Below are 21449 nucleotides of genomic sequence, written 5' to 3'. Positions count from 1 at the left end.
CATAAAACCGACTGAAGTGCACTTGCCTCAATACCCGCAGGTAAACGTTATGCAAGATGCAAGAACAGTTTGCAGCTGGGTAAGATTCTTGAAAATCCTTCCTTTTTCTTTCAGTTTAGCTGTGATAAGCGGTATTTCTAGTTTTATTTGCTGTCTGTTCTCTGAGATCGAGATGTAAACATTTGTACGTATATTTTTCTTCTCCTTCAACTTCGTCATCGTGACTGCCCCGGCACGACACCAACCACGGTACACTTCGACCAGGCTACCCCGGTTCGCAACAGTACATAACTTGGACGAGATCGTTGCTTTCTTTCGGAGTTACATGTGAGAAGGAATGGTCTTTTTACACTTTTACGTTGACGCGGAATACCTTTTTAGTGCATTCCAAAAAACGGTATAAAATGCACTAAGCTGGAACACATTCATGAAAACAGGCTATCTTTTTCCAGAGTGCCGCTCGAATAGCTTCAATAGCTTTACGACACTGTTAGGTATGTATTTGTGATCTACTATTGTAAAGCTTCAGCACAGCCCGGTTTGAGAAAAACATGGCGTATGTTTTGCCTGTCGTATTGCCCCTCTCCTGAGAGACGTATTCTTGGCAAAATATTGACATGACATATATTTTGCCACCTTGAAGGCAGTTTTGTTGTGAAGGTCTGCAGGTGTTTGGATGTTTCTTAGGGGCGAAGCCCTATAGGAGCTCCGGCTGCGGCCGTCTCGTGTTGTCGTGGTCTGATGTGGTAACGGTAGTAAAACAACGGGACACTTGTTTACTCCTCGCGCTAGTCACGGTACTAAAACACAGGCACACTCGTTCGCGACTCGCGCTATTCGCGGTACTAAACGCCGGGACATTCGCTTACGCCCCACGCTAAAACGTAACCCGTACTAAACGAACACACCCGGATACTCATTTTCAAATGGCTCGCTCTAGAACATTTCATCTCCGCGGGTTTCCGCCAACGGTTTCATCTCGGTTGGCAAAATTTCAAGGCGTCAAGATAACACTTCTACGCTGATTGCTTCGCTTCTCCCCAGGTTTCACGTAAGTGGAGATGTTGGTAGATAAGGAAGGCCTTGAGCCATTGCAACCACAAAGAATATAATTTAGTTATGCAACATTTGTCCGTAAGGCATGGTAGACATTCTCAAGTGCTTTCTGAAACTACAGAAATACGGCATCTTTCTATTGATTCCTGAAATACGTTCTGCCCGATGACCGAAAACTTCGTTGCAGATGTGTTCAGCATTTTCACTGAGTGCGGAGAGGGTGTCCAGTTCCCTCTAGAGGTTGCTGAATTGGAGTACCTCGAGTTTCTAGACATTCACCTGCTCGTTGGTCATGGTCAGCCGTGTTATCAGTATGCACCTGGTACGAAAAGGGCATTCTTCCTTAATAGTCGGCCAATGCCAGCCTCGTGAGGCGGGGCATAGCGAATAATGCTGCAAAAGCGTCGCCAACTCTATCCTGCTGGCACAAAATGAAAGCAAGCCTGCTACAGCAGTCTGAAAGATAGAAAACGACAGGTATTCACCAGAAATGGTGGAATCCATGGCGGAGAGCCTTCTCAACGAAGTCAACAGTGCCCACATGTCGGGTGCGGATACCCAGAGTGAGAAGGCCACGGTGGTAGCTGTGCCATACGTGCACTCGGCGTCCCACCGCTTGAAAAAGGTCAGTAGTACGTTTGGAATCCAGGTAGCGTTCTCAGTTCCAGAGAAATTGTTGAAGATGGTGCGAAAGGTCAAAGAATCACTCAATGATTCTCTCAATGAATCACTCATTTGACTGACGAGCGATCCGACACTGTGGCTCGCGCCTAACTTGGCACTAATCAAGAATTTTCTACAAACTCAGGTACCTTCCCTCGTGCCCCCCACTTCTCGCCGATGTGCTGCTTCATTGCCGCGTGTTCCTGCTCCGGCCCTCGCCGCATCGCCTGGTGCGCCGCGCAGCCTAAATCCCGTGCCGTGAGCTTCCTGCCCTGGACACACGGTGACGCTTCAGACGCCGGCGGGACTTCAAAACCGCCATCTCGCCTCGACCGACTTCATTGACTGACGAGCGATCCGACACTGTGGCTCGCGCCTAACTTGGCACTAATCAAGAATTTTCTACAAACTCAGGTACCTTCCCTCGTGCCCCCCACTTCTCGCCGACGTGCTGCTTCATTGCCGCGTGTTCCTGCTCCGGCCCTCGCCGCATCGCCTGGTGCGCCGCGCAGCCTAAATCCCGTGCCGTGAGCTTCCTGCCCTGGACACACGGTGACGCTTCAGACGCCGGCGGGACTTCAAAACCGCCATCTCGCCTCGACCGACTTCATTGACTGACGAGCGATCCGACACTGTGGCTCGCGCCTAACTTGGCACTAATCAAGAATTTTCTACAAACTCAGGTAACGCCTTCGCTTCTTTTTCTTCCAAGTGGGTGCTGCAGTTGTCGGATCGCTCAGTCTGTCATGACGCGCACTGTTGCTAACCTTTCCAGCGATCTCGAGGATTTCAAATTAAAAATTGAAAATAAACTCAAAGAACTCACTGAGGGACTGAATGCTGCTAAGATTGTGCTAGCGCAAAATGAGCCTGGTGAAGTGAATGAACTGAGAAAAGAAATCATCGAAATGAAGAAATCGATGGACTTCATCAACATTCAGTTTGAAGCCGCCAAGAAGGAAAACGAACTTCTTGTGGCAAATAACAAACGCTTGGAAGAGTGTAATGCTCGGCTTTCAGCTCGGGTGGCTCATCTGGAGCAGTATTCACGACTGAATAACATAGAAATTCGGAATGTGCCCGTCACAAAAGGCGAAAATTGCACCAACATCCTCGAGCTCATTGGAGAGAAGATTGAATGTCCTGTCACCACGGATGACGTAGAAACTGTTCACAGAGTTCCTACTCGCACCCCCAACCAAATGAACATTATTGCCCGCTTCCGTTCCCGCGATAAGCGTTTTGATTTCATCGCAAAAGCACGTAAGGCCCGCCTTACGTCTTCTGCACTTGGCCTTACGGTCTCTCAAGAATTCCCGATTTTTGTGAACGAACACCTCACCCAAGACAATAAGGCCCTGCTTGCCAAATGCAGGGAACTCAAAAAGGAAAAAAACTGGATGTACGTCTGGACGGAGAACTGCGTAATTAAGGCGAGAAAAACAACGGACAGCAAAGTCTATCGCATCTTATCTGAGGCCGACTTGAACGTCTTCAACAACTGAGCCATAATTCCTTGCGCTTTGTAGGTCGTTTTACGCCTGTTAAATGGCTTACATAAGCGCTGGCGATGTTGGTAAAAACATATCGCGTGCTGGATTCAGTGCGATCCATTTCAACGCTAGAAGCCTAAAGAAACACCACGCTGAAATATCTGTACAACTGCAATCATTTATGCACAAATTTTCCGCCATCTGCCTGTCTGAAACCTGGCTTTCTGATGCAGATAGGGACTTATATGGCTTCCCAGATTACTCAAGTGAATATGCTCACAGAGCTGAAGCCCCTTACGGAGGCTCTGCTATTTTCATTTCAAAGCATCTTGCTTATATTAGGCGCAATGATTTGCAGATTAATGTCCCTAAGTGCGAATCCGTTTGGATAGAATTTGATGATTCGTTCTGCCTTCCTAACAGTAGCAAAAAGACTGTGCTTGGATCAATCTATCGTTCACCATCATCTAACTGAAGCGACTTTTGCCTTTCTTTTTCCCTTTTGTTGGATAAGCTCTCTTTCGAAAATAAGAATGTGTTGATAATGGGCGACTTTAATTTTAATCTTTTGGATACTTGCAACCCTACCACAGCCCATTACTTAAGCTGTTTTTCGAGTTATGGCTTTCAATCACTGATTAACGTCCCTACACGTGCCGTCGATAACGCTGCTGTTTCGTTGTTGGATCATATCCTTTCTAATCTTGATGTACCTATACAAACTGGCGTAGTTGAATGTGACGTCACAGATCATTTTCCAGTATTTTTGCAAATCAGTAAGACAAATAACGGTCCCCAATTTGAGTACAGATCCACTTTTGATAAAGAAAAATTCATCGATGCTCTTTCAAACGTCAGTTGGTCTAGTCTGTACTCATTTACTGATCCTGATGCTGCTATGGAAAAGTTTATTTCAATTTTTACGAATGTTGTAATCAGCTGCACTACAGTAAAATCTTCCAACAGGCGATACGACGCTCCCCGTAGTCCTTGGCTTTCTGAAGCGCTTCTACGGTGCTTGCGCAAGAAAGAAAATCTTTTTAAGAAAACGAAGCGTAAACCTTTCAACTCTAATCCTAAAGAAAGATACAAACGCTACGCTTCAACTTTATCATCCCTACTTAAATGTGCTAAAAAACAATATTATGAGCGTCAGCTTCAATTGTGCGGTCATGACACCAAAAAAAAGTGGAAAATACTTAATGAATTTTTGAACAACACGAGTCAAAACAAAGCAATTACTTCAATAATTTATAATGATTCCTGTATTGTTGAACCAACGTCTATTGCTAATGCCTTCAGCACTTATTTTGCAAATATTACCCATGAATCTGATTCTTATACATATTCGCCTGCATTTCCTCGTTGTGCTCAATCCTTTTATCTTCGCCCTACCTCTCCAGAAGAAGTTGAGTCCGTTATTCGACTGCTAAAGGCTAAAGGCCCAGGAATAGATGGTATACACGGGGCGCATATCAAGTTTGCCTGTAATCTTATTTCCGCTACGCTTAGTCACATTTTTAATCTAGTTTTTCTGACCGGTGTGTTTCCAAATCAATTAAAATTGGCAAAAGTAGTCCCCGTATTCAAAAAAGGTGATCATCGCTCTATTGAAAACTACAGACCCATCTCCATCCTCTCGTTTCTAGATAAAGTGTTAGAAAAACTAATCGAACTAAGACTCTCCCGGTATTTAACAAAATTTGAAATACTTACTAGCTGTGAGTTCGGATTTCGCAGTGGCCTGTCCACTGACAACGCGATAGCTTGTTTCACCGACAAAATTAAGTCATTTATTGATTGTGGTAAATATGCTGGCTCCGTTTTCATTGATTTATCTAAAGCCTTTGACACGATTAACCATAGCATTCTTTTAAAGAAACTAGAGCTTTATGGCATTGTCGGACCTGCCCTAACTCTTCTAAAAAGTTTTCTTTCAAACAGGCGTCAGGTAGTCTGCGTTAATGGCCAGACGTCACACCCGGCTAATATTAACAAAGGTGTACCCCAAGGGTCAATCTTGGGGCCTCTTCTATTTTTGACGTACATTAATGACTTGCCTCAGTGCTTAACAACTTCACAATGTATCTTATATGCCGACGACACAACTATCTTCTCCAGTGATAACGATGTTAATAATTTAGTGTCTAAATTGCAAGCTGACTTGTTTTCACTACAGCGCTGGTGTTTATCAAATAAACTATCCATTAACGTTAGTAAAACCTGCTTTATGCTTTATTGCTCCCCTAACAAGACACTTCCTACTTTTTCAAGTCTCTATCTAAATTCTAAAAAAATTGCCTTTTGCAGCCGTACTAACTTTCTAGGCGTTGTCATTGATTCGAACTTTAAATTTGATGAGCATGTAATTTCAATTGTTAAAAAGGCGTCTTTCGGTATAAGGGCATTTATTCGGGCGCGTCCATATTTTAACACTCAAATCCTTCTGGGCTTATACTTTGCTTTCGTTCACTGTCATTTAACCTACTGTATAACATCCTGGGGTAGCTCTTACGCCACCCATTTGTCTCCCCTCGTTACATTACAGAAACAAGCTATTCGCGTCATCAACTCTGCACCCCGTCGATCTTCTTCCTTTCCACTATTTCAACAACTTCGGGTTTTGCCTCTAGCTCAAATTTATCGGTACAGCCTCGGTATCTTATTTTTCAAAATTCTTAATCGCAAACTCGTATTAGAGGTTTTCCCAGTTCGCATGATTACTAATACGAATAACACGCGTTTTTCGAGTCCAAACAATTTCTTGCTTCCTAAGATTCGAACTAATTATGGTAAGCATACAATACTGTTTTCAGCTATATCTTTTTGGAATTCTTTACCCAGCTATATTAAAACAAATTCTTTCTATAAGTTCAAAACTGTACTTAGGAACTACCTGCTTGACATTTAAATTTCTTGTGGTATATTAATGTTCCATTTTTTATTGTATCTCGTTGTTTATATTTTGCTTGAAATCTACTACTTGTTATAACTGTATCTAAAGTTCTATTTAGTTTTATATTTTGTCTCTGAAAACATAGTTATGTATTGTTCAATAGTTCTGTATAGTTTTATAGTTTGGCTTTGTATATGTCGTTCTTTATGGTTCAATAGTTCTGTATACCTTTTTATTTTTTTTTAACGTCGCTCGTAATATTTTGTGTATCGTCATCGGAGGTCCCGCGTACGGCTTCGGTCTTGGGACCTCCGTCTGTATTACAACCCATATGTCAATATGTATACATCCCTGAATAAAAATTGAATTGAATTGAATTGAATGAGCCCTGCTTCGTTTCAAAACATGCGAAAAAGTTCGGAGAGTGCGCGATGGGTGTGGTGTACAGGATCCCTTGGCCGTGCAAACGGTGGTACTCAGGGCAGGCTGATATACGCATTAATGGTAATATTTCACAGCAACACGCATCTGTGACTGAACGGCGGGGGGGGGTGCTGCCACCTCGCCGATCATTGCAGTATGTTCGGGTGCACGCCGCAATTTCTGCAGACGCGCTGAGATCTCCCAGTAAGACGTGCCTCGCATGGACTCCGCACCAAATCCTTTCTTGGTGGCGTAGGTTGATCTTACCTTCAAATTTCGGTGTGTGTGAAATCTCCTAGCACAACCCGCCGACGATCTATCAAACCCCACCTGTTTCCCCCAGCGGTTGCACCGTGATAACGCTGCAATGTCTACATCGACGTGGCGCCTCGGCTAACCTTAATGCCTGTTCGATTTCATTGACTGCCCCTCTGCGACGCTGTCGGCTTGTCGGGAAAAGCAAGGCCTGGTTCCTCCCGATGACTATCGATGCCGTCAAAGGGCTGGGTGGAATGCTGCCGCCACCACCGCAGTCGGGCCCTGCAATCGTTTTTTGAAGCTGCCCCTTCTAGCAACCAGGTCAACACGTCTGCTAGCCGCTCCCTATGACGCACATTCCCACGCCTGCCTCGTCTCCTCCGAGAGCACATCAAGATTATTTTTCGTCCCAACGGTGCACGGACGTTGCCCAAACTGGCTCTGCGAACCTTCGAGACGCCATTCTTACCGCTGGTAATATCTTTGCGGCCGAAGCATCGGCAGGCATCTTCCATAATGAAACAAATAGCGCTTAATTTACCACGACGACCAACGCATAGAATGAAAAAAAGGACACACGAAACGGTCGATGCGCTACTAGCAACTGTGAAACGTTTTCTCGTGCTCAGTACGCCCAGTATAACCAGGGCAGGCCAATCCAATGCTATCACGGCAATTCACATCGACTCACAGAACTTCCAACTGTCTCCTTATGTCACCACCCACGAAGGTACCTCCAAAGCAGTCATACATGGCATATCCACCTACGATATGTCGGAAGCGATCACAGCCAGTATCGTCACACCGGCCAACCCCAAAACCCTCCAGGCGCGCCGCATGGGCTCAACAAGCACCGCCATAATCGTCTTCGTCTCCGCCATAATCGTCATCCATCGTCAGAAGGTGGAGGCATGCTTCGACTGTGGTGAAAATGGACTACGCGCCAACGTTTTCCCACGTCCCAACCCCATGCGCTGCAGGAGATGGGGCGACCATTTCGTCGGAACCTCCTGACTCATGTGTGAACCGAAATGGACAATGTGTGGCGGCGCACATCCTCTGGGAGATCGTTCGTGCAAGCTACGCCTCCAGGCGACACCTCCCCGTGAAAAGACCGCCAGCTTCCGCAAACAGTGGAGAGAAGATAGCGCAGCACTGTCAGCGTCGCCAGAAGTCACCACCCAGTCTCCACCTGCTTCCGATGAACAGCACCCACCTGCCTCCCAAGAGCGACGTGCCTTTGTAGCTTCTCCAGCAGCCACACCAGGGAACACCACCCAAGAGAAGAAAAAGGCATCGTCCCCACCTTCCAAGTGGGTAAACTGGACAGCAGCGGTGGCCTCCAGCTCATCTACCCCATCAAATGAACTACTTGAGTTAAAGCAGTTACCCAAGCAGGCACTCGAAGAAAATAAACCTAGAGCCGAGATCAAACTGCTCAACACATTTCTCCAACCCCCCAGCGAATCCGATAAATCAGCAGTCATGGACCGTGATAACCTGCCTTCGTTTCACTCAACCCCTCTTAACCCTCCCCAAACTGGTTCTTCTACACCCTACATAACCAAGCAAGATTTAAAGCATTGTATTCAAAACATCACAGAAATTATCACCTCCTAGCTAGCTACACAGTTTGAACCGTTCTTCAACCTTGTGACATAACTGACCTCGCAGGTAGCTACATTAAAAGAGCGGTTATTGGCAGTAGGGTCACGCCCTACTACCAAGAAAGCTTGCAAGCCTTACGACAGGCCGTCCACCTCCCAACTTAGTGAACATCGAAACTGCTTTTTATACCATTTTACAGGGGAATTGTCGTGGGTACCGGCGTAAGCGCGGAAACCTACAACAAACTATTGATAATCAAATCATAATCCCACGCGGCACAGAAAGTGTGCCCCAAGACCGGCCCGTCTATGGCCGCTTTCTGGCATGTCCGGCCAGCATCCAGGTTCTGGCAGCCACTGATCATGCGTTCAACGGCCAACATTCGGCAACCAGCGCTTCGGCATTTTTCCGTCCGCCCGTGTCCGGACGTACAACGGCAGCTAACCGGCTGCCAGATATTCAGTTCTCTTACGGCTGCCGATGTTGAGAAAGAGAACGGCCGAAGTACGGCCTTAGGGCATCCGTTTTTTCTTCGGGAAGCGGTAATCGGCCGAAGCACGGCAAGCGACCGGCCACAGAATATGCGTATTCTTGCGGCAGTTGGTGTTCGAAAGGAGACCGGCCGGAGCGCGGCTGCCGTGCATTCGTTGTTTCAACGGTGAACCGTGCGTCCGGCGGACGTACGGCCCCAGAATATACGTTTTTCATTCGGTTAGCTGCCCTCGGCCGAATTACGGCAAGCGAATGGCCACAGAATATCTGGCAACCGGTGTTCAAGAGGAGAGCGGCCTACGTAAGGTATCTGGTTATACGTCATTTTTTCGGCAAACGGCATACAGCCGAACAACGGCTCGCGCCTTGGCGCCGAGAATTCATGCACAGACGTGTTTGGAAGGAGACCGACCGGTCTTTTCCTGGGGGGAGAAAAAGCCGTTAGGGAGCCGAAAGACGGGGACGCGTTTTTCATCCGCTCCGTGTTTCTACGTTTTAAATGAACGAACATCGTTTGTCAAACAGTAATGAGTGTTCTTGGTGAACGGGCAGTCATTTATTGCCACAAGAAGACTGTGCCACACCGACGGGTAAGCTAAGCCTCGCCAGTCATCGCCGCTACCACGCCTCGGCCGCCGGCTTCGTCGACGCATCAGCTCTAGGCTATTCGCCCGCTCAAGAAATGGAGAGCATTGGAGACATCGACCCGCCAGAGATGTCCGATCCGAGATGGAGATGGTTCACCAAAATAACTGGCCTTCAAGGGCGTCGAGCAAGCGGCCACCACGCAGGAGCTAAACCGCCACCATGTCAACGACTCCCCACCAAAGAAAGGCAAGTGCGAGCAAAAGCGCAAGTTATTCTGCTTACAATTAAACTGCGACAAGCAATGTTGCACTATGTTGTTGGTGATAAACGTAGAAGAGACTCGCTCGTGCATTGGTAGGATCAACTTCATGCCCTGCACTATGTTGCTTCAGGGGATTTTACGACTGCTTATTTAGAAAAAAATATTTTAAATTTGCGATAACAACAGAGCCTTGTCACTGACGAAGCGTAGCTGTTAATTTAGTTCCGATGTTTGAAGGTGAGCTTAGCTACTCTTGGGATATGACTCATTTGGGTAAACATAATCGCCAGCATCCTAGCAAACACGGATTTTGTCAGGATTTTCTTGCTTAACGCAGATTGTTGAGTTCACGCACGATTTGGCTCTTGCAATAGATAAGCTTAAAGTTGTTGACTGTATATTCTTGGACTGCAAAAAAGCAAATGATGGTGTTGCATATCACCTTCTGCGTAGTACATTTCATCCAATGAACTGAATGAATCGGTTTTTGCATTGTTATTACTATTGGCTCTATAGCTTTGTTCAAAAGTACTGTGTAGTTAACCGGACTATAGCGAATGAACGTGATTGCGTATACCTGCAGCTTTATTCGAATTTAATAACATCCTGGTGTGCTGATTCAGAAAAGTTTTTGGATGTTAAACAGTGTGTTAACGGCACCTTTACAAGAAAACCTTCATTCCAATTGGATACGTATACCGTAAATTATGCTGCTGTGACAACGGCCGAGGAATATAAATACCTAGGAGTTTATTTAGGGAGTGGTTAGAGGTCAAATAGGCAGGTTCACACCATAAAAGTTACGGCTGCATATGTTTTTGGCTTTCTGAGACGAAATTTCAGTGAACCTCCATCTAACTGAAAAGAACAACCGTATTTCACTCATGTGCGCTCAATCTTGGAGTACGCATGTGTTTTCGTGGATCGCTACACCAAAGAGCTCGTTGATACGCTCGAAAACATACAGAATATGTCAGTGCGATTCGTATTAGGTAATTGGCACGCTCAACTTAGCATGAGAGAAAGTAAAAGTAACCTGAAATGGCAGGACATGAAAGATCACAGACGAAACCACAGGTTGAACTTTTTTCGTAATACCTACCATTCGAAAACTGTTGTAGAAGGGGAGAAGTATGTCCAAGCGCCATTCTACATATTACAAAGTGGGACCGCTAGCTTAAAGCAAATTATTAACTTTCCTTTAAAGGTGACGCCTTCCGCGATTCATTTTATTTTACATCCATACTGCAGTGTAATTATATTCGACGTATGATTGCATTAACTGTTTATATTGACGATTTTGAGCGCGCTTTGTAGAATTATTTTGTTATTTTGTCTCATATTTAATGCTTAGTGTTATGTATCTCCCTTCTGTAATGCATGCAAAGGCAAGCAGGCATCAAATAAATAAATGAATAAATAAATAAATAAATAAAACAATGAATAAATAAATGAATAAAAATTAATAAATAAAAAAATAAATAAATAAATAAATAAACTTCAAGAGTAGCAAGTTTGCCTCCGACGGGTTGAGAACCCTACGCATTCAACCTTGACCAATAAAATATTTATTGCCCTATTCGTTGCAGTATGCAAGGTTTCCTGTATGCATGCTACCATTGCTATGTTATTGGTTTGAAACAAATTATGTAACTCTAATTTTACGCCTTTCCTTGCGTGAACACAAAGGGATACAACTGCAGCCACCTGAAGCAGGGCGTCATTCGCGACGCGTCTAGAATTTTTTGAATGTAGTATGACATTAGAAGAAAATTAAGCACTTTTTGACTATTAAGTGGTGTGGACGTATACTCATGAAAACAACATTAAAATAGATTGAAAATCAAAGTACCTGTTCGCTCCTTCTTATGATCAGCCCTGCGCAAGACCATCAGAAAAGTTTATCGAGTAGAAAATGTCTTTGCAAGAAAAATGGGCAAAAACTGGACATACTTTTTTGTGAAGAAGTTATATTAAATGCTGCTGAGTGTTTTGTTGAGAACCAAAACGCTTCGTAAAGGCATTCCCGCCGGTTATATATACATCAAAATTGGTCAAGCAACTGTTATAAAAATAGTTTATGTAGTCATAGCACGAAAGTGTTCCGGAATATTGCCCTTAAAGAAATTGGCTAAAAGCGGCGAAAGTTATCTCTCTGAAATTCAACCCACTAAAGTATGCGCCCTCCGCCGCCACCCCCCCCCTCCTCTTTCCCCGTTTATTACAGGTAAGCCGCCCCACAGAGGATATCAGGACCTGGACAATACATCTATTCAAGCTCTACAAAGAACTGAATATTTTCTGTGTTCGGCAGTAAATGAGGCACAGCAATTAAAGGAACGACAATTTGTGAGCACTGTTTAATAAAAGAATTTTGCTGTCAACTGAGGCTGGTAATTAAGCAAGGCTGCGCTGAAAGCTTGACGGCTGGAGGCTGCGCGCGAGCTCACTTTGATGTGGCTGCATTGGACCCAAAATTCTGGGTTTGTGCTGATTCTGCACTGCGTGAATGAGTCATCTGCTTGCGCGACATGCAGTGACCGGCCTCAGTACAGCTAACGTACTGTGGCTGAACTCCAATGCCCGTAGCACGGCCGTATTTCCGGTAGCTGTAGTCCGGCTGGAGTCCGACGACCGCATCTCGGCTGTCCTCCGGCGGACGTACTTCGGCCGTACACGGGTGGCTTTAGAATGGCCGGAGCCCTACGGCTGGAATCTGGCCGTATGACCGTAAGCCGGTCGACTGGCCGACGGACACTGGCCGTTGAACAGCCATGGGAGTACGGCCGTATACGGCCAAAAGGCCCACATTTGGACATGGGCCGAACATGGCTGCCGGAAAACGGCCGGACAGAAAATCACCGGCCAAAGTACACCGGCCTGTTTTAGGCCGAACAGTCCTGTACTGCCTGGGAAGTCCTCCCCCAGATGTATTGCGCCTTCAGGAGACAGGTGTCGTAGAATTAACTATCGTGATAAAAATCCTTCCCCGACTCACATCCCAATCCTACAGAAACAAGTATTTTAATTCATAGCAACATTGCCGTTGTACAACACGCTCTTGAAACCGAGATAGGCCACGTTTTTGTGGAAATCACCCCCCCCCCAGTAAAGACGCCATGAGTCTATTCGATCTCAACGTTTACAGCAGCCCTCTCTTTCCTATGCATCGCTTTTACTCTCTCTTTAAAAAGGCAGTTTTATTTCACAGAAACTCCTAATCGCCATAACAGGTGACTTTAATGCGCACCATCCAGCGTGGGGCTAAAGAAAGGGCATTATCAAAGGCAGATCATTGAGGTAAGCTGCACAACTTACCCTCCTCACGGATCCCGCAAACGCAACCAGGCTGGGCAACAATGTTAGCGTTGACACTACCCCCGACCTATCCTTCAGCAGATACGTCGACCCCAAGGCCCAGTGGGTAAACACGCAACAGGATCTAGGCAGTGACCACAAAATACTGCATATCACAGTCCCCCTAAGCACATGTCCCGGCCGGTGAAATCTGCCACCATCGTCGATTGGGACACCTTTAGACATACCGAAAAATCACCTCGTGTCGCTGGGGACACTCTTTCTGAGTGGGAGGACGGTCTGCTCAATCGTGTTAAATCGGCCACACGTGAATTAGAAATCGATGCGGATCTCTTCCAGCCAGATTCACGCCTCGCACATATGTGGCAAGCTAAAACTAGCCTGCACAAACGCATTTCCCAACAAAAACACAACCGAAACCTCCGAAGAAGGATCGCTCGACTCAAACGAGAAATAGAAAATTACTCTTTTATACTTGTGGCTCAAACCTGAGGCCACAGGCCAGTCTATTGACGCCAATTTCAATTCGGGAAAAACTTGGAACAACCTCCGCCATTTAATCGCCCCCTGTATCACGAAAACACCTCAATCCCTATCCACACAATACCACTACTTTGAGCGATCGGAGAAAGACCTTCCGGACTACATCAGTAAGAAATATGTCCAACAGAGTCCGCCTATTCAACACCCCACATACACAAACAATTCCAACGACGAATTGCATGCCTCCATAACTGAGGCCGAGGTGAGGGCGGCCGTACAGCGGCTGCACACCAGATCGGCCCCAGTACCAGATCTTTTAACTAATAAAATTTTACGTAACCTAGACAATTTATTAGTGTAGGGTATCACGCGACTCTTAAACGAGTGCTGTGAGTCTGGTTCTATCCCAGAATGGTAGCGTACGGCCAAAACAATCCTGATTCCTCAACCTGGCCAACCACCATACGTAAATACCCTTCGCCCTATATCACTGACATCGTGTTTGGGTAAACGTTTCGAACATGTTATCCTTTCCAGACTGACTAGTTTTGCCGAACGGACCCATCTGTTTCCGACCTCCATGTTCGGATTTCGCCCTAACTTGTCCACTCAGGGTGTTATGCTCCAACTCCAGCATCATATTATTGACCCGGCTCTTGCTCCTGTGCTGACAACCAAGGCTATACTCGGTTTGGGCCTTACACGAGCATTGAACACAATCTCCCATTCGGCAATTCTCGCGGGTATAACGAAGTCACATTTGGGAGAGCGGACTTACAACTATATTCGTTGCTTTCTATCGGATAGAACGCTCGCTGTCCACCTGGGTCCCGATAAAATATCCTCAATCAATTTGGGAAGCACTGGCACTCCCCAGGGCTCGGTGCTATCACCCTTTCTTTTCAATATCGCCATAAAAGACCTTCCTTCTTTCCTATCTACCCTACGGGACCTCCACCATTCCCTTTTTGCAGATGACATCACTCTTTGGATCTCCAAGGGTTCGGACGGACACATTCATGACACCCTTCAAACAGCAGCTACTCAAATGATCGAAACATGCACATCTAGCCGCAACCTCTCCTGCTCTCCACAAAAGTCCGAGCTTTTCCTCTTTCGGCCCAACATACACAACCCCCTGAAACATCTCGATTACCACCCATTCAGGCAACATCATACCTACAGTCCAGACCATCAGGGTCCTTGGTCTACACCTTCATAGCAAGGGACACAACCGGGACTTTATCCGAGAAATTGAACGTGCGGTGTAGCGAACTACCAGACTAATATGTCGAATAGCTTCCAAGCATAAGGGTGTCAAGGAGGGTAACCTCATTCGACTCATACAAACCTTTGTCCTGTTCCGAACAGCGTATTCGACCACCTTCCTAACCATGAAACTAAGCTAACGAATCAAAATTGACGGCATGATACGTAAATGTTTCAGGGTAGCCCTCGGACTCCCTCCAAAAACATCCAACGATCCCCTCTTTGCACTGGGTGTCCACAACTCTCTTGACGAGATAGTGGAAATTTGAAGCTCAAAAAATTTAGGCAAAACACTAATGACACAAAGACAAGCGCTTGTCTTTGTGTCATTCGTCTTTTGTCTAAATTTGCACTATGGAGTACCAACTAACTCGAACCCTCACGTTGTTAAGAGATAGTGGAGGCGCAACGCACCGCCAAGTTAGAAAGGCTCACTAAAAGTCTCACCAGTCGGAACTTGCTTACTTCCTTAGGTCTTTCACCCCGCCCTCCAACTATCAGCAATTGATAGACATTCCCCCTTCCATCCGCTAGACGCTACGAATCGAACCTTCTCCGAGAAATATGCATCCCATACACAATGAAGATTGCAGACTGGCTTCACCCTCTAGGCTCCCCCCCTCTCTACACAGATCCAGCAACCTATACAACCAGAGCGGCTGATTTAGCCACGGTGGTTGGCTCGAAGCAAGCTCAGCTTTCTTCCTTCTTCTTACCTACAACATCCTCCACGGAGGGAGAAGAGATTGCCATCGCGTTGGCTATGACTCACAGTCCCCACCTTCAAACTATTATCAGTGACTCTAAATCAGCCATCCTAAATTTCCTTTACGCAAGCGTTCCCCCAGCAGCTTTGTAAGTCCTTTTGCAGGCACACAACATCCGCTCCCGCTCTTTCCCTCTCTTCTGGGCTCCCGCCCATACCGCGCTACCTGTACACTCAGCGGCCCACGAAGCTGCTGGAGCTTTGGTCTTCCGAGGGCTCGATGGTGTGCCCAATGATAGTCATGTATTCACTTTACGGGACAGGCTTCACGCATATGGGGACATCCTTCCCCATTAACGCTTCGAGCGTTCCATTTTCCCCCTTCCTTACCCATCTCTATCCTTATCCTTGGCAGTCATCTATCGGTAGCTCCAGACCAGCTGCTTCCCTACCCCTGCCATCAAGTCTGTGATCTTTCCCGACACCTACGTAGCGGCGTGCCCATATTTTTCGGTCCCTCACGCATCGCTATCCCACATCATATGGGCCTGTGATAGCACCCCACTATCCAGGCACCAATCCCACCCCATTGCCCTTACCATCACCAGCGAGGAGCGCTGGGAGGCCGCCCTGCGCGACCGAAACCCCCAAGTTCAAGAAGACCTGCCCCGCTTGGGCGACGCCACCGGAACCCTTCCCAAAAGGGGCCCTGCTGCCCGACCGACGACGGAAAAGACGTCACAGGCCTAGTCGCCACAGCTGGGGCCAAATAAAGTTGTTCTGTCTGTCTGTCTGTCTGTCTGCAGACGCGTTCCCTGTATGCAGACACGCTCCACATACGCCCATCTTCGAAGATTTTGTGATAAACAAGGAGGGCTAAAACTGCGTCAGTGCACCGTGTTTGGCGCTTTTAGGCAAAGAAATCAACTCTTTCGACGGATTGCGTGTCTCGCGAGAATACGCGATGGGTAACGACATTGGTCCGGCACTTTGATTTTGCTTCATTGACAAACTAATGTTTCTGTTTAGCATTTCTTGTTTTATCTACGTATATCAGTGTTCCCTTCTATATTTTGGCGTTTAACGAGTTAGACTAGCGTGTGCCTTTCTTTTTTTAGTCCAGTGTCTCCTTTGCTGAAAGTATGGCTTGATTCCTATCACTGCTTTGGTTTCTTTTTTTGAATAACTTGATTTTGTTATAATATAAATGCGGTCCTCTTCAGCAATCGCGAGGTTCCACAGAATTATTATTATCATCATCAGCCTGTCTAAGCCCACTGCCGGGCTTAGATCCCATAGAGGATCCAGTTATCATGGTCCTGTGCTAACTGCGACCAATTTTTCCCCGCACATTTCATGATCTCATCTGCCCACGTAACTTCCTGCCGCCCCGGCCACGCTCGCGTTATCTAGAGTTCGACTCTGTTACCCTTAATGATCAATGGGTTTCTTGCCTTCTCATTACTTGCCCTGCCCACACCCATTTCTTCTAAATTTCTGCCAATATATCCTTACCACGAGTTTGTTCCCAACCCACTGCTCTTTCTTGTTGTTCCTTAACGTTACACCCATCGTCTTTCCTTACATTTATGGCTGAGTCGTGCTGCATTTAGGTTGAACCCCTTGAGTGAGCCTCCAAGTTTCTGTTCCGTAGGTTAGTACCGCTAAATGCAGCATGCACAAACTTTCTTCTTCAGGGACAATGGTAGGCTGCCAGTCATTATCTGAGAATGCCTGCCGAATTCACTCCACCCCAATCTGATGCTTCTAATTAGCGCTGCTTCATGGTTGGGAGCCGGGGTCACTACTTTGCCTAAGTGGATATATTCGCGTACCAATTCCACTGGCTCGCCACCCATCTCAAACTGCTCGCGAGGCTATTGAGCATTGTTTTATTTTTCTGCGTATTAATTTTCAGGCCGAAGATTGTACTCTGCTGGTCTAGTGCAGTAATCATTCTTTGCAATTCGTCCCCCGAGTTACTTAGCAAGTCAACGTCATGGGGAAATCTGAGGTTACTGAGGCATTCTCAATTAACCCTTACGCCCACCTGGTCCCAATTTAATATTATGAATACTTGTAAGCATGGTGTAAATAACATTGTGGAGACTGCCTCCTTGTCTGACACCCTTTCCTATAGGCAATTTACTGCTCTCCTTACAGAGGACTGTGGTAGCTATTGACTCATTGCAGATATCCTCTAGTATTCTTACGTAATGCTCGTCTATACTCTGATTCCGCAATGCCTGCATGACTGCTGAGGTTTCGGCAGAGTCAAATGCTTTCTCATAATCTGTGAAGGCTATAATAAAGGTTGAGTATACTCGGCGCATTTATCACGTGATTAATCGTGTTCATAAGGTATATTATTGAACTGTCTTTACAAAACGCTGCTTGTTTATTAGGTTGACTGAATTCAAAGGTTGACTGAAATCAAAGGTTGACTGAAGGAAGGTTGACTAAAATCCACAGAATTATAGTTCTTCGCAGATATCACCCGCAGATCGAAATTTTCAGTTCTTCTATCAAATATATTTGGCCAGAAGCGTCTGCAAGAAAGCTTGCAGCTGCATCGACAGAATTTTAAAAATGTTTCAGATCTCAGATATTTTTTCGCCTAAATAACACCTTCTACATTGGGATTTTGTCCTACCTTTCACCGTGTGAAGCACTTCTACGGTTAGTATCTTCATTGGGTCCAGATACGATAGATCTTCTGGTAGCCTACGGCTTCTAATCCATCCTCCACAGGCGTAAGAGTAGAAGTCGTCGCATGGACGAACCGACCGGTCGAGGGACGCACTCAGAATTTCAGCTGGAATGAAAGGATGTTCAACGAGGTAATCAAATATACCATCTAGCAATTTTATTGGTGGGCTTGTTATTCTCATTTATTCGTGTTACCAGCATTAGGTGCACTTGTGTACGTAACCAGAATATACAGTTGGTTAGTAAAGAAACCGAAACGTACAAAGGCTCACAAATCGGTGATAAGCGAAATTTGTCTCTGGAATTACACGATGTTCTTCCCTTCATCACACACTTCGGTATATTGTCTGTGGAATATCATCGTTCATGCTTAAGGAATGTTTGGTTTTAGGCAGCCATCTTGTTCAGGTTTCTCTTTGTTAGAAGTGAAAAACTTGGAGTTGCAGTCTTTTTGAAGACTGCCTCGTTGTTTTGCACTTACTAGAAAATGCGTTAATAGGTACTTGTTAGAACGTGAGGGGGGTAGACGCTAACATATTCATAAAAAATTCATAAACAACGTGATGACAATGTAAAAAACGGGAGTTGATAGATACGCCATTCGAGAAAGGGAAAAAATGAGTTAAACAGCCGCGGTTGCCAACAGTATTGCAATATCACAAAACAAAACAAAAATACGTCAACACAGAAGAAGGAATTGCACCGTTCGACTGAAGGGAGAGACTCGAGCCCTCAGCGTGTCTTATGGTGTTGACGTTCTGTGTTCCCAGGGCAGTCTGTATAGTTGTTTTATGCATACAGACGCCAAGTACAATTCACATTGTCTCTCATTAGCAAGAGGGCTGCGCGTTGCGTATGGTTGTATACTGTACACTAGCTCCGAGAGATCAGTATTTGTTTGAAATAACCGCACAAAGTATCGCCAAACTAAGCCGAAAAATTTGTTTGCTCTGCTTAGTTGAAAAGGATCACATCATTCGTAGAGACAGTCTTGTTTGAATGGCCTTGTTTGTACATAGCCTTACATAAACATAACAAATATAATTCATAAAAAACCATATACATAAGTGCTTCACTGAAGCCGAGCACAGCAACAAGGCGAAGGGTAGGCCTAGTCTGTTCCAATATCCTGTGCAGCTTCTAGAAGGTCGAGCGCTGCCTTGTTGCACAGGATTTTAGCGAAAGGCTTGAGCCAGCTTCCACACGTATCACTGCTTTCTTGGTACTGCTTGCAACACTTTTTAATGTCATAGGTGATATCACGGCAATAGTTATACAATTCGAATTTACACGTTACCTCTTCGGTAGCACTCCGGACTTGTGCATACGTCATGGCCTGCCGGAAAACCAAACGGCCTTCATTAGCAGGAACAAAACTTATGCAAGTTTCTTTTTTATGGGAGGAATTGTTCAATAGTTTTATAGAAGCAGCGTGAAAGGTTACTATACTAAAAAAATTTACAGAATGTTTGGCAGCGTCTAAAACAAAATATCGCGCGAAAGCCCATGAGAATGTCTGCCCAACACATTTATGTGTGGAGCCTTTGTACATGCCGAGAGTACAGTGTTTCAAGAAAAAAAACCGACAAAATGGGGAGTGCTTGTGAGCGCTTGCCTGCCAGCGACCGCAGAGCGTTTCTGGGGAGCCCAGTGGCTTTAGTAAAAAAAACTTGCAGAAATCTAGCTTATCAGAGTTTGCGTTTGGGCTAGTTGGTAGGGGTAATCCATGACTTCGAGTAGCGCAAGAAAACGACAGAGGACACAGGGAGGTAGACGGGCACAAGCGCTAACTTCCAACTGAGTATTGTGAAAAAATGTTCCACATCACAGCGTTGTGCGAATTATTTTGTGTGCAAATTTTTCTTATGACCTGCTTCTTTTTCTGTTTTTTTGTTCTTTCCTATCTTTCTTTCTTTATGATACTGTCCCGCCCCAGTGGTTTTAATTCATGCATTTTTTTCAATAAACTCAGTTGGAAGTTAGCGCTTGTGCCCGTCGCCCCCCTGTGTCCTCTGTCATTTTTTTTTGCGCTACACGAAGTCATGGACTGCAGAAATCATGAAGAGCGAGAAAATTCCGAGCGACCGTGAGCGTGTGCCTAGCGGTGACCGCCGGGTTCCGGCTCGTGCAGTCACTTTACCAAAAAGAAAACTCCAGCGCTGTGGTCAAGTGCAACCCGCATGTAAGGCTTGTCATGCGGAACACGACGTTATCAAGGCACATGGCGATGCCTATAACTAGCACAGTTCACAGCAACGCCGGAACGAGTAAATAAACATTTTCAACCGTGGACAAACGCGTGGTAATGTGTCCTTCAGGGCTCACTTATAAACAAATCCTGCAACTTCGCCATGGTTCCAGCTCTACGCTGCTTAATAGAAGATAAGCCAGTTGAGCTGGTTGGCGTCTACAATGCTGATGATAACTTTACATCCACCACTCACTGCAAAGAAGACGACGGTCTCTTGGATGCAGCTCAATACGATTAATAACACCGATGCTATGCAAAAAAACAATGATATTAAAACCTAAATACGTGTGCAGCATTTCAAGGTTTACGCGTGATTGCAAGATTTTATGAATTGTTTTCGCTGGATAATCGCGCAGAGTTTTTTTGATGATCATCCTTTACAGCTCTCGATCGTATCAGTCATGGAAATCTTGAAACGAGTTGGTTCATTGATATTTATGCGTCTTGAATAACAAAGCCGGAAGTTTTCTTCACGCTGAAAGGAAGCTATTTGCTGCACCAGTGGTCCACAACCATTCGAGATGGAGGGCGGACTTGCATGACGCCGACACGGTGGAGGACCGTACGGCCAATCGGAGATGGGGGGGGGGGGTAGGGGGCGGGATGGCTTCGCTGGCAAAGAGTACAAATTCAGTGATTTGACTTTAATATTTGAAAATAATTTGCTAAGCGTGAATACGCGGTACAATGCCAACTGGAACCGATCAAGTCTCTGTTCTTGCCACCCGTTTGACCCCACTTCAGGTCAAAACTGGCGTGCTGGCGTTCCGATAGGAATTGAGAGGGGGAGGTTTATGGATTTTGATGACGTGCTTGGAACCGCATAATGCTGCGCGGTGGGATTCATGCCACCCTCGGGCCGCAGGTTCGCATGCCAAACCTGCGAAATCCGCGTCCGAAACATCCGTGAGTCTAAAAATTACTCAACTGTCGGTTCCGCGGGAAAGTACGAAATATCCAGCAAGTCCGAAGTG

The 21449-nt window shown here is 45.8% G+C and overlaps 1 long non-coding RNA gene across 1 annotated transcript in view; it reads right to left on the bottom strand.

Annotated features, from left to right (window-relative positions):
* Positions 1–21449, bottom strand: part of LOC144152672 (uncharacterized) — a 147404-nt gene that overhangs the window by 85277 nt on the left and 40678 nt on the right. The window contains exons 3-4 of the long non-coding RNA XR_013319208.1: positions 19522–19560; positions 18169–18330 (exon numbers count right to left, since the gene is read on the bottom strand). This is a non-coding gene — a long non-coding RNA (uncharacterized LOC144152672). The remainder of the gene's footprint in view (positions 1–18168; positions 18331–19521; positions 19561–21449) is intronic.

This window comes from Haemaphysalis longicornis, unplaced genomic scaffold, assembly GCF_048455015.1.
Source record: "Haemaphysalis longicornis isolate Haplotype H1 unplaced genomic scaffold, Haemaphysalis longicornis Haplotype H1 scaffold_9, whole genome shotgun sequence".
NCBI classification, from domain to species: Eukaryota; Metazoa; Arthropoda; class Arachnida; order Ixodida; family Ixodidae; genus Haemaphysalis; species Haemaphysalis longicornis.
Note: the sequence above shows the minus strand (reverse complement) of the source record. Positions and strands in the feature narration are given on the sequence as shown.